Source organism: Procambarus clarkii, chromosome 19 (assembly GCF_040958095.1).
Source record: "Procambarus clarkii isolate CNS0578487 chromosome 19, FALCON_Pclarkii_2.0, whole genome shotgun sequence".
Taxonomy (NCBI): Eukaryota; Metazoa; Arthropoda; class Malacostraca; order Decapoda; family Cambaridae; genus Procambarus; species Procambarus clarkii.
Window position 1 is genome coordinate 33,786,911 of NC_091168.1, and position 19,196 is coordinate 33,806,106.

Sequence of the window (19,196 nt, forward strand, 5' to 3'; positions counted from 1 at the left end):
TAGTGTGACTGTAAAGATAGGTATGTATGAATGCAATATACTGTATACATGCCTATATGTAAGCGTGTGTGTAATAAAATGTACGTGTGAATAATTTAAATTGAATGCTGAAAAAAGTTTATTTCGACTTTTATTATTTGAAGCTCGAGAGTATATTTAAGGAAGATGAAATGAGCATTTGTCTTGGCACCTTGCCAGTATAACGTCTGTGTAGTTCGCATGGTAAACATTCAACAATTGTTTTCTGGCTCGTGTATGTCTGGGTATCATTGTTACATAGTTTTATTCTACAAAACTGAAGCCGTCTGTTCTGATTTTTATAATGTGTAAGTTTTTTTTTTTTTTAAATTGAGAGAACCTTATGATTTGGGTATTAATATTTATTATAGGTGAATATTGTGAGTTGAGGGTCTTATGTTTGCACATGCACTCCAGAGCTGAACAAAGTATAGTCACTAGAATAGATTATATTTTGAGTGCAATTGCTTTTAGGCATTGCAGTGTCTGGGAGTGCATCTGCTTGCTTGCATTGTGTGCATGCATGCATATATTGAACTTAGTTTTTAATAATGAAAGATGTGTATTCAGCTCTTATTTGTCACTTGGTTAAAAATTTTGCACTGAAAACTCGTTGGACAAACGATATTGAACTGATGGTCATTGAACATTTTGCGTGCTGGTGATTTACGCTGAAGTAATTTTCCAGTCACTGCATCCATAACTTGACAAAAAGGATATTTAGACTGTACTTTAAAATTTAAATGTGTTTCCAGACATCACAATGAGGCTGAAGATACGACCAAACCACACTCCAGATGACGACGCGTCGGTTCATCCTGGAGAATTATTAAGTTGTATGTGGGTCAACACACACACACGACTTGATGACGGTTCAGGACAGACTGAAACGGAGTACTTAGTTTATTCATCTTCGGGTGTGTGGTTTGGTCATCATAAGTGTTTTGTTTAAGGAATTTTTAATTTAAGCTTTGTGGATGGAAAAATGTAATTGGTTTCCATTAGAGAATAAAATTGATCATGATTCCACTGTAGCTTAATATTTTCTTTTTAATGCAAATTACAAGTACAGTACAGGGTATATTATTCTAATTGCAACAAGGATATTAGATGTGCCAGCAATTGGTTCTTAGTATTTGATGCTACTGATCTTAAAGAGAACTGATTAAGGAAGATGCTTAAAGCAAGTTTCTCTATGCAAAACTTGACTTGTTTAGGTTTGTCTGGTTTAAAAAAAAAAAAAAAAAAATCATATGGAAAAGGCTTGGTGCCCTCATTTGACGATTACTTAATTTTGTGAAAATTTACACGGCAATTCACTCGCTTTTAGCAAATGAATTTGTATCTTGTGAAGGAACATGCTAGATGTCCTTTGCAGTCCATGGATGCTCTTTAGTTTTTTCAATCATTAGGATAATATTTAAATTACTTACAAGTGACTTATAACTGATTGATTGTTTCAGATTACACTTGTTGAAGGAAAATATAAGAATTAAATATTTTTTATATATAAAATGTTCTAGCAGTGACTGGGACACGTAGTTACCTTGTACAGTCGATAAAGTCTTGGTTCATTAAATTTTGTACATTGTAATTTTTTATCAATTTTATTTTAATCCCATTACCACTTCTAAACAAGACACTTGGTTCCTTTAACTGGTGTTGGTTACAATAGCACCATTGCATATTTTTATTTTAAGTAAAGGACTGATCCACCTTTATATACCGAACTATAGTACTAATTTGCTTCCAATTTTGTGCTTTAAAAAAAGTTTATTCGTTCCCCCTGCCCCCCCTACTTTCTTTTTTACACATTAACAAACCAATTCTGATATAAAGCAGTTGTGTGTTTGTGTATCTAACCACATCATAATTGTGTGTTTTTCTTGTGGCAATTGTAACCTTGATATGTTGTAACGAGCATCGTGTACCATGTAGCCCATAGATGTATATATAAGGAATTCTGAAATAATTGAAGTGGCTTCATCCAGTGTTTTATTTTTACCATATAGTTGCTACAGATGCAAATGAACAGAAATATTAGTTTAAAGGTGGTGTTCGACCAGCCCATCCTCTCGAACATTCACAATGTCGATAAACTGATGTACTAAATTTTCGTAAACTAACTTAATAGAAATCGAACATCACGTGAATTTTAAGAGCCACTATGATTTTGGCCTTTAGGAATTTGTACAACAAAATGCAATGTACTATCCGAGAGGACGGGTTGGTTCGACACGTTCACACTACAAATGTTGCTAAATAGTCTTTCTGCCTTGGTGCCTTCTTTTGATAGTCATTGAAGACAAAATGGAAGTCAAAAGTATGGTTAATGCACATTTGGTCATCAGTCTTGACAGCAAGAAACCCAAATTAGTCTTGAACACTTCTTTCATACACACTATTGCTTACCATGGTCAACATTTCTACCAGGTGTCAAGATGATCAAATTAACTATGCTGTGTAACTTGTAACCTGAAGTTTTCCTAGTTAAAAAGATGACTATTTGCCAAGACTGAACATTGAGGTATTGAGCACTTCTAAAATTTCTAATGGTGCTACATAGCCTTCCCGGCTTGGTGCCTTTTTTTTGATAATTACTTGCTTGCTTCTAAAACTTCTATAAAATTCTCTATAGCACCTTTTGTAGGGGCAAGTAGAATTAGATCAGTAAAGCAAAATACACTAGTCCCCTGTGTAGCTTATGCGACAGCCAGCTCTTCTAGTACTTCTCTTGGCGGTGAATAAACGGCAAATGGACTTAAAACTGTAACTTGCTTGTTTGCATTATTTTTTTTTTTTTTGAGCGAGAATTTCTATTTGAGGCACTTGAGGCCTTGTAAGAAGTGTACATGTATGCTTGGTATACCAGCTACAGGACATTTGAGGCACTTGAGGCCTTGTAAGAAGTGTACATGTATGCTTGGTAGACCAGCTACAGGACATTTGAGGCACTTGAGGCCTTGTAAGAAGTGTACGTGTATGCTTGGTAGACCAGCTACAGGACATTTTATGCTTTATATTTCTCTAAAAAGGCAGCTAGTTATAAATATAAACGGTTATATAATGTCAAAGCTTTTGAAGCATAGAGAATGTGGGTTGAACCATAACTCTCGGAATTGAATATTTTCCACCACCCAAGAAACTGTTTGTAGAGTATCCAATTTTTTGTGCAACTTAAAAGTGTCTAGTTAATTAAATAGAAAATGCAAGATGATGCATTGCCTGCTTTCTAGACACTCACAGGGAAGGCACCTTATGTGTGTGTGCTTGCTTATGAAGATAAGAGCTAGGCAAGCTCCTCTGCCCTCCTACCCTAGTTCCTCGGTTCACACAATTTTTCCTTCCCTCATTCCACAGCTCTGTCTGCTCGCCTGTCCTAACCTACAGGTGTTCCTCTCGTCTTTTTCCAGCCTATTCTCTCAGGTCAATGTATGTCTGTTTGGATACCCTGATGTGCATTCAACTGCACCATATCGGGAGAATGTGGATTGCATGGGCTCTCCAAACATAGGCCCCATCTACTGATCTTCCAACATGATTAAAGGCAGCTCTTCCAGTTGGGGTCTTCTTTCTGATGACATCCTGGAACTTTTTTTTTTTTTGGGGGGGGGGGGCATTACTTGCCGAAGCTTGCATAATCTCTTTCCAATGATCTGACCCAGGCTGGTGCCCTTGTCATCCCCTGCTTGGTAGCTCTTGGGCAGTGCCAGCTACCTCTCTCCTGTGAGGAAGGCCCCTTGCCCTAGAAGGTGAAGGGACGACGACGTTTCGGTCCGTCCTGGACCATTCTCAAGTCAATTGTGCAAGTGCTGCAGACTTGAAGACAGTCTGACTGGATCTGCACAGCCCTCCTGAACCCCTTACTACGTCTACTACCGAAAAGAATCCAAGATACGACGGATTTCCTCAAGAAAATTGCAGAAATTAGAGGCCCCATCCCGAGAGGGGCCTCTACGCTGACGCTGGAGAGGCTGCCATCATGGTAACAGAACAGTGGAGAGGCTAAGCTTTCATATCCTACATAAAGTAAGTAAGTAAGTAAGTAATTATCAAAAGAAGGCACCAAACCGGGAAGGCTATGTAGCACCATCAAAGACGCAAAATAATCAGAGGGCGCTAAATATCACCAAGGATGCCAATACGAGAACAAAAACGCATAAGGCGAACGATATCAAAAGTATCCGAGTCACCAAGAATTCTATCGAGGGACAGGCGACCGCGAGGGGCGGTCGGAAAGCAAGACATACGCTCGTCCTGGAAGTCAGGACATTCAAGAAGGACATGCACGACCGTAAGAGGGACAATGCAACTAGGACAATAAGGAGCAGGGCGGCGCTCCATCAAGTGACCATGGGTTAAGCGAGTATGGCCAATACGTAACCTCGCCAGAGCTGTTTCCCACCGCCGGTTACGGTGGAAGGAGGACTGCCACGAGGAAACACAACATTTAAGAGTACGTAGCTTGTTACCAGTAACAGACAACCAAGAAGCCTGCCAACGGGTAAGGACTGAGGAATGGATAACCGGGTAAAAGTCGGAATACGGAATGCCCTTACGAGAGATGGGACAAGAGCGGACAGCTTCCTTGGCGGCAGCATCCGCACGCTCATTTAAAGACACACCAATATGGCTGGGAACCCAACAAAACTCAACCGACTTAAATTTACTGTGAACGAGAAACAGCCAATGCTGGATCTCGACAACCACTGGATGAACTGGATTAAAGGACCCCGAGAGCCATAAGGGCACTACGAGAGTCAACAACAACTACAAAGGAAGACTGACAACGAGAAAGTAGGAGACGAAGAGCATAGAGAATAGCATAAAGTTCCGCTGTAAAGATGCTAGTCTCCGGAGGCAAGCGACACATATAAGTGCGATCAGGAAAAACAACAGAGTAGCCAACACCGTCCGCTGACTTAGACCCATCGGTGAAGACAGAAACGGAGCGGGAGTGAGAAGAAAAGTGCTCGAGGAAAAGGCGTTTTAGAACCGTAGGAGGGGTAAAAGCTTTAGTGATACGGGTCAAGGATGTACAAAACCGCAAAAGAGGGACCCTCCACGGGGGCAAAGAAGGAACAACACGAGGAGAAACATCAGAAATACGAACGGAAAGAGAATCCTGCAGGCGAGATAACCGGACAGAAAGAGGGAGGTGGTGAAGAGGAACAGGAACCGCAGGAGGGGTAAAAGTTAAAGCACGACAGAGGCGAGAGGAAGGATGTTGCAAGGACCGCGCAAGATAGCGAAGACAGTAGCGATCACGGCGGTCCTGGAGAGACAGGAAGCCAGTGTCAACATACAAGCTAAGGATGGGAGTCGAACGAAAGGCACCAGAACTGAGGCGCAACCCAGTATGGTGCAAAGCATCAAGACGGCGAAGAGTAGAAGGAGAAGCAGACGAGTAAGCAGGGCAACCATAATCGAGCTTAGACAGGACGAGAGAGGAATGTAAAGCAAGGAGAGTGCGCCTATCTGCCCCCCAAGAAGTATGGGACAAGACCCGAAGGAGGGTAAGGGCCTTAGAGCACTCAACACGGAGGTAAGAGATATGGGGAGACCAAGACAAACGAGTGTCAAGGAATAACCCCAAAAGCTTCGCGGAATCTTTGTATTCAAGGGGATGACCATAAAGTGACAAAGAGGGACGAAGAACAACCCGTTTCCGCGTAAATGTCATGGCACAAGTCTTAGAAGTAGAGAACTTGAAGCCATGATCAGTGGCCCAAGACGACACGGCATCAATTGCAAGTTGAAGCCGACGTTGAAGGAGAGGCGAATCATCACCCTGACAACAAAGGGTAAGATCATCGACATAGAGAGCGGAGAAGACACCAGAAGGAAGAGAGGAAAGAAGACCATTGAGGGCAACCAGAAAAAGAGTAGTGCTCAGAACACTACCCTGGGGCACACCTTCGTATTGCTGAAAAGAGGGAGAGAGAGCGGTACCAAGGCGCACCCGAAAGGAACGACGAGAGAGGAAGCTGCGGAGAAAGAGAGGGAGATGACCACGAAGGCCAAAAGAATGAAGTTGAGATAGGATATGATAACGCCAAGTGGTGTCGTAAGCCTTTTCCAGGTCAAAAAGGACGGCAACAACGGAGGTCTTCGCAGCAAAAGCAGTACGAATATAGACCTCCAAGTTCACCAGGACATCTGTCGTGCTGCGGCACTTGCGGAAACCAAATTGAGAAGGGGAGAGGAGGTGATGGTGTTCCAGGATATCCTACATAAAGATGGCGTGGTTCACCCCGCGCTACTGACCACAGCTCCTCATTACCAGCAGCGCGTCTTCTCACTTATGTGGTTCAACCACTTTAATGTTTACCTTTTTCAATAAATTGATTGTTGTCAGTTCAGCTGCCTTGTTACTTATTCCTTTGGAATTTCTCGCGAGCGTTTCCAACGTAAAGAAACTGTCGTGCTAAAATGCCCTTATCCTAACCTACCAGAGGACCCAAAACAGAAAAACGTGTAATAACCCCTCCTACTCCTCCCCTTCTCACTTAATACCACCAGCTTAACACTGCTTGCAGATCACTGTGACCCTCACTCACCTACCAGCTTATATTAAATGAAGGGAGAGCAACAGATGAAGTGTTTATTAATTTTATAATAATGAATAAAAACTTAATTATACACTGCCACCACCTCCCTGACCTCTGAATGTGTCTATTACTGATCTCCCAGGAAGGACCGAAATAGATAATCATAAACTCAAGGGCATAGGAACCTTAGTAAATAATACTTGAGTAAATTATATAAAACTTAGTGTGAATATAGAGGGCTTCCAATACCACATATAAAAATGACTCGGCATTAGTAACAAAGGGGTAACAGATACTAAACCACAAAACACATTAATAACACTATTTATTACTCTACAAATTTATTGAAATCAATTGAAATGTATCCTACTCTAATTAAATTCCTAAGAGGCAATGGTCTGACTCAATGATGAGCATAATATTCAAGCAAACTTTACCTTAACCTGCAAGTAAGTAAGTAATTATCAAAAGAAGGCACCAAACCGGGAAGGCTATGTAGCACCATCAAAGACGCAAAATAATCAGAGGGCGCTAAATATCACCAAGGATGCCAATACGAGAACAAAAACGCATAAGGCGAATGATATCAAAAGTATCCGAGTCACCAAGAATTCTATCGAGGGACAGGTGACCGCGAGGGGCGGTCGGAAAGCAAGACACACGCTCGTCTTGGAAGTCAGGACATTCAAGAAGGACATGCACGACCGTAAGAGGGACAATGCAACTAGGACAATAAGGAGCAGGGCGGCGCTCCATCAAGTGACCATGGGTTAAGCGAGTATGGCCAAGACGCAACCTCGCCAGAGCTGTTTCCCACCGCCGGTTACGGTGGAAGGAGGACGGCCACGAGGAAACACAACATTTAAGAGTACGTAGCTTGTTACCAGTAACAGACAACCAAGAAGCCTGCCAACGGGTAAGAACTGAGGAATGGATAACTGGGTAAAAGTCGGAATACGGAATGCCTTTACGAGAGATGGGACAAGAGCGGACAGCTTCCTTAGCGGCAGTATCCGCGCACGCTCATTTAAAGACACACCAATATGGCTGGGAACCCAACAAAACTCAACCGACTTAAATTTACTGTGAACGAGAAACAGCCAATGCTGGATCTCGACAACTACCGGATGAACCGGATTAAAGGACCCCTTAACCTGCAAAAATTGGCACCAAATGTTGAATGGCCGCGCCCCAGGTCATAGACCTGTACCACAGTCAAACCAAAGACACACTGACTAATTTCCTTAACAAGCTACTAGTGGAAATCAAGCTCCACCAACTAAGTGCCTTAGGACCCATAAACTCTGCCTCTCAAAGTCTAGAGCCAATGAATTCAGTCTTGCTGTAGGCCAGCCAAAATGCCCTGACTAGCTCCGCCCCTAGGCCTCCCTGGCTTCCACCAATCAAGGCTCCTGGCTAGGCTATAGGCCTGCCCTGAAAGTATGTTTTACTCCCATAGAATTCCGAAACGTTCCCACGCTCCATCCAGGAAACCAAGCAGGTGTTATATGGCACCAGCCACCCCCCCCCCCCCCCTCCAGCGAAATTTGAGAACTACGGTTTATGGCACTGAGTTTACTGCTCCTCTAATTTGTCGATGGCTATAGGAAGGAGGAAGAGGGGAAGGAGTGGGCTGGGAGAGGGCCAGGAATGAGAAGGACTGTTTAGCCTCCAGGGGTCTCTTGACTTCAAGGTTTATAACCAGTGAGGGTCGGACTGTAACAAATGGGAAGGGAGGGGGAAGGAAATAAGGGGAGGAATGAACAAAGGAGGGGGAGACGAACGACGGCAAGGGGAGAGGGAAGGGGGAAAGAGGGAGAAGTTTGGTTTGTGCAATTGGCCATTATAAACGGGACAATGTAAATTTCACGAGCCGCTACCATCTTCTAGTATGACAATTTTGGCCTTAGAGTATGTGTCAAAATGCGACGTTGTATTAGGAGAACAAGGATATGCACGGCTGTAAGAGGGACAATGCAGTTTGGAGAATAAGGAGCAGGGCGGCGCTCCATTAAGTGTCCATCAGTTAAGCGTATATGACCAATATAGAACCTTACCAGAGCCGTTTCCCACCGCCGGTTACGGTGGTAGGAGGAAGGCCACAGGGACACACTACCCTGAAGAGCATGTAGCTTGTTACCAGTAACAGAAGACCAACGACCCTGCCATTGGGCAAGAAGGGAGGAATGAAAGAATGAATAACTGGGTAAAAGTCGGAATAAGGAATACCTTTACGGGAGATGGGGCAAGCGTGGATAGCGTCCTTAGCGGCAGCGTCCACACTCTCATTTAAAGGGACACCAATATGGCTGGGAACCCAACAAAACTCAACTGTCTTAAATCTACTGGAGATAAACAGCCAATGTTGAATCTCGACTACCACAGGATGGACTGGAATAAAGGACTCCAGAGCCATGAGGGCACTACGAGAGTCAACTACAACCACAAAGGAGGATTGACAACGAGAAAGCAGGTGAGAAAGATCATACAGAATAGCATAAAGTTCCGCCGTGCAAATGCTAGTCTCCGGAGGCAGGCGACACATAATGGTGTGGTCAGGAAACACAACAGAGTAGCCAACACCGTCTGCAGACTTAGACCCATCGGTGAAGACGGAAACTGAGTGAGTGTGAAGAAAAGTGTTCAAGGAAAAGGCGTTTCAGAACTATAGAAGGGGTAAAAGCTTTAGTCACGTGGGGCAGGATTTTACAAAATTTAAAAGGGGGGGGGGGGACCCTCCACTGGGGCAAGGATGACACGAGGAGAAATATTGGTAACACGAATCGGAAGAGCATCTTGTAAGCGAGACAACCGCACAGAAAGAGGGAGGTGGTGAAGGGGAACAGGGACCACAGGAAGGGTAAAGGTCAAGGCATGACATAAGCGAGAGTAAGGGTGTTGCATGGACCGCGCAAGGTTGCGATCACGGCAGACCTGGAGAGACAGGACACCAGTTTCATAATACAGGCTTAAGGTTGGAATTGAACGAAAGGCACCAGAGATGAGGCGTAACAAAGTATGGTGCAGAGCGTCAAGATGGCGAAGGGTAGAGGTAGAAGCAGGACAACTATAATCGAGTTTAAACAGAACGAGAGGAACGTAAAGAGGAGCGTGCGCCTATCAGCTCCCCAAATAGTATACCTGCTTGATACCTGGTTGATGGGGTTCTGGGAGTTGTTCTACTCCCCAAGCTCGGCCCGAGGCCAGGCTTAATTTGTGGGAGTTTGGTCCACCAGGCTGTTGCTTGGAGCGGCCCGCAGGCCCACATACCCACCACAGCCCTGTTGGTCCAACACTCCTTTGAGAAAATGATCTAGTTTTCTCGATGTCCACTGATGTTCCGGCAATATTTCTGATGCTCGCTGGGAGGATGTTGAACAACCGCGGACCTCTGATGTTTATACAGCGTTCTCTGATTGTGCCTATGGCACCTCTGCTCTTCACTCGTTCTATTCTGCATTTTCTTCCATATCGTTCACTCCAGTATATCATTTTACCGTGTAAATTTGGGACCTGGCCTTCCAGTATATTCCACGTGTATATTTTATCTCTCTCTCGTTTCTTTCCTAGTGAATACATTTGGAGAGCTTTGAGATGATCCTACTAATTTAAGCGTTTTATGGCGTCTATGCGTGCCGTATATGTACTCTGTATTCCCTCTATTTCAGCAATCTCTCCTGCTCTGAAGGGGAAGTGAGTACTGAGCAGTACTCAAGACGAGGTATGGGACAAGACCTTAAGTTAAGGGCATTAAAGCATTCAACTCTGAGGCAAGAGATACGAGATAACCGAGATAAACAAGTGTCAAAGATTAACCCGAAAAGCTTAGCAGAATCTTTGCCGCCATTGAAGGAAAGGCGAATCATCACCTCGACAGCAAAGGGTAAGATCGTCAACAGAGAACGGAGAAGACGCGGGAAGGAAGGGAGGAAAGAAGACCATTGCGGGCAACCAGAAAGTAGTGCTCAGAACACTACCTTGGGGTACACCTTCGTATTGCTGAAAAGAAGCAGAGAGAGTGGCACCAAGCCTCACTCTAAAGGAACGACGAGAGAGGAAGCTTTGGAGGAAGAGAGGGAGATTACCACGAAGGCCAAAAGAACGAAGTTGGGACAAAATATGTTATCTCCAGGTGGTGTCGTAAGCCTTTTCCAGTTCAAAAAGGGCAACAAAAACAACGGAAGTCTTCACAGCAAAAGCAGTACGAATATAGACCTCCAAATTCACCAAGACATCAGTCGTGCTGCAGCACTTACGAAAACCAAATTGAGAAGGGGAGAGGTGGTGATAGTGTTCCAAGAACCACATCAGACGAACATTGACCATACGTTCAAAGAGTTTGCAGACAACTCGTGAGGGCAATGGCGCTGAAGTCCTTAAGGGATGTCCCAAGAGACCCTGATTTCTGAATAGGGAGAACCACTGCCTCGAGTCAGTCCTCGGGGACTGACGACGACTCCCAGATAGTTATACAGACTCAGTAAATACCGAGACGCGCATGGAGGGAGATGGCGAAGCATCTCAATGAATGTCATCTGAGCCCGCTGCTGTAGACCGCCGAGGACCAGAGCAGACAAGTTCAAAGAGAGAAAAGGGATCGTTATAGGGGCAGCCGGAGATGAGTGCGAAAATCTAAGGGGTGAGATTCAAGGACGGGCTTACGAAGGAAGGAAGGATTGAGGAAGGTGAGAACTGGAGTTAACAGTCGAAAAGTGAGAACTGGAGTTAACAGTCGAAAAGTGAGAACCCAGTTCGGTCGTGACCCTCACTGGATCCACCTCAAGAGTACCATGGAGGTGAAAGACTGGCGAGACATCTGAAACAAACTTATCTGCTATCTTGTGGATTTTCTTCCAGATCTGCGGCAGAGAAGTATCGGACGGAATAGAGGTGACATAAGATTTCCAACTCACACGTTTAGCTGTACGGATGGTCTTACAGGCCACCGCACTCGCCCTCCAAAACAAAATAAAAGAATCGGCCGCCTGCCGGCGTCGGTGTTTCGTCCAGTTTGCACGCTTACAGCGGACAGCCCGAGCACAGTCCACATTCCACCAGGGAACGCACTTCCGCGTGCCCCGGGAGGTAGAGCGAGGAATAGAGCGGAGAGCAGCGTCGAATACCGTGTCATGATAAAGAAGGAGGGCTGGAGGGAGAGGCAGAGCGGAGAGGTCGGAGAGAGTAGCACGGAGGGTGAATAGGTTCCAGCCTTGGCATACTGCCACCTGGGGAAGGAGAGGGGAGGGTGAAAAGAGAAAAAGGTGACAAGGATGGGGAAATGATCACTTATGTAGGTCATAAAGAACCCGCCACGTGAAATCTAAGTAAAGAGCAGACGAGCAGACATGAATGGGTTCACCAGAAATCAGAAGAGAGGAGAAACGGTTCGAGAAGGCGGCCCCGGGAGTTTGTCAGAGCATCACCCCAGAGGGTATAAAAGTTTAAATCACCCAACAGGAGCACTGGCTCTGGTAAGGAGTCGAACAGGTGCTTATGATCAGGAAGAGTAAGTGGGAAATTTGGGAACATTGGACAAGCGGCGAAAAAAGTAGGGGGACGGAGAGAATACCAGTACGAATCAAGAGAGCAGTAGAGTTATGGGTCCCAGCAAATGCTGGAAAAAGGAGGGGGGGGGGGGGGGGAAGGAATGACCACGGAAGTGACCAGGACGAGCACCAAACTGGAGATAGTCACAAAGTGTTGATAACTGTGTTATCAGAAGTTGGACTTCATGGAAGTTGGCATAAAAACCACGAATATTCCACTGAAGAATTTACGTTGTCAAGTGGAGAGAGAGAACAGCAACAGAAAACAATGAAGAGAAAGGCAAAGACCACAGTATACTAAAGATCAGGATCAGTGAAATCAGGGTTAGGGGGCATGGGGTAAATTTAGCAAGGACGATGGAGCCAAGGGAGCGGGAGGACGGGGGGTATAGACACAGGGGAGGACACTTCAGCAAGGGCCGCAACCTAGAGAGAAGGGAGGGCTAAAGACGCCTCCATAGCCGGGACAGGAGGCTCTACCACCTAAATGGGAGGGGATACAGTGATAGAGTCGGAGGTGGAGGGAGCGGAAGAACGCGACGCCTTCCTACCTGCCGGGGAGGAAGGAGAGGAGCCAGACTTACATTTCTGACTTAAAGAGACAAATGTGCCAGCAACACCGTACTGGGTGACAGGCTCCATAGTCTCAACAGGAGAAAGAGAAAGGGAGCGATCAACATGAAGTGCTGGGAGTATCATGGACAGCAGTCTGGACAGACAGGCGGCGTGGAGGGCCAAGAGACAGGGGGGGAGGACTGGGAAGAAGGATCGGGGTAGGGTTATCTTGAGATGATTTCGGGGCTTTAGTTTCCCCGCGGCCCGGTCCTCGACCAGGCCTCCACCCCCACGAAGCAGCCCGTGACAGCTAACACCCAGGTACCCATTTTACTGCTAGGTAACAGGGCCATAGGGTGAAAGAAACTCTGCCCATTGTTTCTCGCCGGCGCCCGGGAGCGAACCCGTGACCACAGGATCACAAGTCCAGCGTGCTGTCCGTTCGGCCGACCGGCTCCCGGGGGGGGAAGAGACGGGAAAGAAGACAGGAGACAAGGCAAACTGGGAAGGAAGGAGGGAAACACCAGATGGAGAACCAGGAGGAAGATCTTCTGGTTCAGAACGTAAAGGAGCAGGGGAGGTGGTGGTGGGTGGGTCCGGGTCCAAGGCCTGGAAACGGCTGAGAGAGAGAGAGAAGAGGGCGAGGAGAGGTGGAACGCAACACGAGCATAAGATATACCAGCGAAAGGGTGAGACACTCCTCGGCAAGTCCATATAAATGGAAATAAAAATCAGCAACAGACTAGAGCACCAATTCCTTCCAGTCTAAACTAGAACAGGACCTCGAACAAGTGGAGAAAACAAAGCACTACTCCACAAGGCAACAACAACCGAACAGATCAGGGCAACAAAATTAACACACCTGCTGTTGTCTCCAAGACATCACAAGCACGAATGACGACCCCTACATCATCAAGATTGATTGATTGATGAAGATGAAGCCACCCAAAAGGTGGCACGGGCATGAATAGCCCGTAAGTGGTGGCCCTTTTAAGCCATTACCAGTATCAAGAGCTGATACTGGAGATCTGTGGAGGTGCGAATGCACCCTGCATGACGGGAGATGTCTCCCTTGTGAATGTGTTAAGATGAAGATGAAGCAACCCAAAAGGTGGCACGGGCATGAATAGCCCGTATGTGGTGGCCCTTTTGAGCCATCACCAGTATCAATAGATGATACTGGAGATCTGTGGAGGTGCGAATGCACCCTGCGTGACGGGAGATGTCTCCCGGACTAAATGGTGACCAGATGGTGTACATCAAATGCCCCAGTAGCTGATATAGCAGTCTGGGATGGGTGACTCACCACGACCAAGAGTCACCCATCCCAGGGTCCCCTCACCTACTAAGACAAAAAAAAAAATGGCAGCCATAGGCATACCAAGTGATTACTGTCTAAGGTTTATTGACACCCCTGAGAGAGACCTTCAGCAAGATGCTTGACAAAACATTCCAAGCACTGGAACAGACTAACCCTCAGTCAAGGAAAGAAATGCTAAGAGTTAAAAAATAACTGAACTTATTTTCCTCTACATGAAAAACCTACATGAAAAGGTTGACGAAGTAGAAGTCGAAGGCGGCGACGAAACTGAATTGTTTCAGCACCCAATGGCAGTCTGCACTCCAACCAAGAAGACAAGTCGTTGGGTGAATCAGCACATTAGAAACTACCATGGACTCAATGGATTCACCACAAACAAAATAATGGACAATCTCAAGGATGCACAATGGAATATCTAAGGATTCATGAACAAAGCACACTCAGAGCAGTGATTCTAAAGGACAACATTGATATTGTTTTACTTCAAGAAACATTTACCAGACTGAAAAGTATCAATATCCCAGGATCTCTAGGTTTCCACTGCCCAATTGTACGAGGTGGCACGAGTGGCACTTCAATACTAGTAAAAAATATCAATGCCACGGCAATCACAGACCTGCGTGACTCTTGAGAAAGTCGAAATTATAAGAGTTAATCTCACTAGGAGGAACTCTATGCTGTCCATCTTCAATGTATACAGGAGCCATAGAGAACACGATATGGATCTCTCTGCAATCTTTGAAATAGCCGTCACCACACCTATCATCTCGGGTGACTTCAACGCTCATAGTGAGATACTCCTTGATTCACCAAGAACCGACGCCGACGGAAGACATTGAACACCTTGTGGATGAAGTGCCTGAAGTCCGTCTGCTTAACTCGACGGAACCAACCCACACTGGCGGAGGGAAGCTGGACCTCACGTTTGTCTCCACCAGTATTTGAGTTGTGTCATTGGTCAGTTGACCATGTTCTGACCAGTGACCACTTTGCTACAATAAGTCATTAATATAGCACTATACCTCCCAGACCTCCAGCTCCCGAGCCCGGATGGGACTATCAGAGCAGACTGGACGAAATTTCAGGAAGCTCTCGAAACTTGGCACGAAAACTACACTCCTCCTGACAACACCGAAGAAATGGAAAAAGATTTAGTAAATACAATACATAGAGCAGCAAATCACGCCATCCACAAGAGGAAAACAATTACCCAACAACATAAGGACCATTGGTATTACTGTGATAAGAGCATAGAACTACATAACAGACTAAATTGTGCATGAAATAAATTCAGATATGAGAGAACCTAAGCTAATCTAGGACTACTTAGAGCTGTCCGAAAACATGTGCATGAAGAAACGGCAAATATCTGAAGAAAAATGGCTCGAGTGGTGTGCCAAGCGACATCCTTGGGTGACATCTGGCGGCAGATCAAGGCCAAAGGAAAATCGCCTCTTGCTCCGCCACATGTTCATCCAGAGCAAGAAGCAGAAAGGTTAGCAAATCTATTTGCTTCAAGAGCCAGTTCCACTTTACTTCCTCAAGCAACTCTTGACTCGCTAACAAAGACTTCAAGCAGCAAGATTGAAAATAGACGATGTTTTAGCCTTACCTGATGAACTAGACCAACCTTTCAATCTGAAAGAACTCTGAAAAGCTACAAAGACTTAGAACACAGCTTCAGGTGAAGACAAAATCATAACATGCTGACCAAACTAAGAGAAAAGGGTGAAGAAGCCTTTAATCTCATCAAACAAGTATGGGTGACAAGATCTCTACTACTCTTGGAACAGTCCAATTATAGTGTCCATTCCAAAACCCAAATACCCACGAAATCCAAAACCCATCTCATTAACAAGCTGTCTGGCGAAAACTGCGGAAAGAATGACTATCGAATTGACTGGAAAGGCCAATCCACTACACCAAAATATGTTTGCTTACAGAAAAAGGTGTTGGAACCACAGAATGCCTTGCCTCCCTCTTGATTAAATCAATGACAAACCAGGAATCCTTATTTTTCTAGACCTAGAAAAAGCCTTCGAGCTAGCTAAGGGTCCAGCTACACTGTGCTGCCTTGTGGATAAGGAAATCAAAGGACACGCTCTTGCCAAAGGAAGCCTGCTGAACCGAGAAGCTAAAGTCAAATTCCAAGGAAAAACATCGACCTCAAAGAGGTTGGAAAATGGGACTCCGCAGGGAGGAATACTGAGCCCCTTCCTCTTCAACTGTCTCATGGAACAATTCATGAAGCTCAAATTATCAAAAGCCAAACAGCTTAATTATGCAGACGACTTTGCGGTCATTATGACTGCCCGAAACGCTTTGCGTAATAGTGGCTTTAGGCATTGTATGTACTAGCTATATCTATAAAGCCAACAAACTTTGTAAAATCTCTATGTATGTACCTTACCTAAATAAAATTATTATTATTATTATTATTATTATTAATGGCAAAGGCGCCAGGAACCATGCACAAGAAAGGCCTAGACACCAGCAGGGAAGCGGAACGCATAGCAGTGAACATAAACAAAACAAAAGCAAAGGTCGTTAAAATAAAAATTCAAGACATCAGACTGGCAATACAAGGACACGAAATTGAGCGTTTTATTTTTTCAATACCCTGGAGTTATAATTGACAACCAGATGAAATTCACCCAAGAAATTGAATATCGTCGGCACCGTTGTAAAGCCAGAAATTCAGTTTTGCGCTCCCTGACCAGTCTTAGAGATGGTGCATCTCTACCAGTACTCAAAATGTACTACGTTCCAGCAGTTAGGTCACTCATTGACTATGCTGCTCCTGCTCTTACATCCCTCAGTGATAACCAATGGGAGAAACTGGAAGAGTCTCAAAATGATGCCCTCAGAACAATGCTGGGAGCACCTATATGGACGCGTAGAGAGAATCTAAGAATGGAAACCAACTTACCAGCCTTATAGAACAGGATCAAACAAAGAATAGTCACCATAACAGCAAAACTTGTTGGAACCACCGCCAAACTGTCAATCAAAGACAGCATACACAGATCGCTTCAGAGAAACCTTCAATATAGAACAAGTGCATGGACGGATAATCTGGTCAAGATTCTATAGAAAGTGGACTTTAAACGGAGCATTAAAAACAAAGGGGAAGATAGACCATATCAACACTTCCGACAGCCTCCTCCATGGGAAGAATCTTGTCTAAAGATAATTATTGAAGGATTACCAGTTAAAAAATCAGCATGTGACCCGCAGAGGCTCAAAGCAGTCATAGAACAACAAATGGAAACCAAGACCCACAACGACTCGCATCCCAGCGCACACAGCGAAACTACGACGGTGGTACAACGTTCGAACAAGTTTTAACACCTAATAAGTTATAACCAATATAGCAAGTTGTAACGTTCTAATACGTCATAAACACGTTAAGCCAAGATGTAACAACTATTACAAGTTATAACAAGCGGAAAATGGGGACTTACGGTTTGTGTTTCCAGGATCTTCACAGACGGATCAGTTGATCAAGAAAAGTTCTGCTGGGGCAGCAGTTTACACTAGCAACCATGAAGCTTACTGGAGCATGAATAGTGGGTGCTCAACATTGCAAACTGAATTACATCCCCTGAAAGAGGCCATAAATTATACAATTGAGACTAATTTACAATCATTCATACCGACTAAATCTTCGCTCCAGACATTGTTATCCAGCCAGCATAGAGATAATATACAACTTATCACAAATCCTACAGAAAAGTAGTCCACAATCTAGGGCTGTCAGTCACCCTAAATTGGATACCAAGTCACATTGGCATAGATGGTAATGAAATGGCAGACTCACTAGCAAAAACTGCCACTACTCTACCTGTTGTACAAGTTCAAATACCTCCAAGTTTTTTCAGATTAATAGCAAATTGAGAAAATTCTTAATTATCAAAAATCGCCACAGAGCCAAAGTAGCAGAAGGAAGATCCACTGCGATATGGTACAAACAAGCCACTGGGTACTCCTCTTTCAAGCCTGGCAAAAAAAAAAAAAAAAAGATATCCAGAGACATTGCAGTAGCCATACACAGACTCAAATTGTTACAAGTGCTGCTGGGAGGTAATAAGCCCAATAGTTAAGTGTATCATATCTGTGGAACAGAAGCAGAGGCGCCACTATTGCATTACTTACTGGAATGTGAAGCAACTGAAGCCCTGAGCATCAAACTACATTAATCCAATGAGAGCAGCTGCATTAGAAGCAAATTCCACAGCAACTACAATGATTAGAAAAGCAGTTGAAGAATGGGACACCAATTAATATTCCGCATCTAAATCCGCCACCAAGATAAAGTTATTAAAACAAGACTAAAACCAGTGCGCTAAAACAGAAGTGACAAAGAAACTGGCGAAGAGGAAACCCCACCTCCATTTACAACTTTGATCCAAATATCACAGTAACAAGGTTATCGTGAATAATTGAACTATTACGGGCTCACTATAGCATGTGCTGCGTGGGCATTTCGTTCCGAAAATCTAAATCTAAAAACAGGGGAGAGACTGCGGACTGTCTCGCTTCGAAGAAAAAAAAGTAAAAAAAAAAAAAAAATATTGCGGTGCTCTAAATCGAGGACGGCTTCCTCGGGGAGGGGAAAAGATGACTATGGTTCCACCGAATCAACGAGGTGTTGAGAGATTAATAAATGAGAACGCTTAGAATTAACATGACAAAAATACTGAGTCCACGTTGCAGTACGAAAAAACTTTAATGCATTACAACCGGAAGGAATCTTGCGAGTGTGGATGTGACGGCGCCGATCACCCCCCCCCCGTAAGACGGGGGGGGGGGGGGGTAAACATGAGCAATTCTTACAATGAAAGATTGCGGCACTCCAGGTGATCACCACAGGAGGGCTTGGAACTCAACCCGGCCACAGAGGTGGGAGGGGGAGCAGAGAGGGGGTAGTCTGCAGAAGCCGAGCCCAGCCTTCCAGCACAGACTGGGGCCTGGTCGTCCTACCCAAGAGCCTGGGTAGGAGTAGTCTGTTCAGTTTCCATACATCAATTATAAGACTGGTCTGAGCAACCCGTTCTCGCAAATTGAATAAGTCAATATTGACTTAAATGTGCATAGGTGACATACTTAACATAATAGATACCCTTAAAAAGATTCATAGAAAACACCGACCTTACCTAACCTTGTTAGTATCTTAAGATAAGCATCTTATTGCTTCGTAATTAC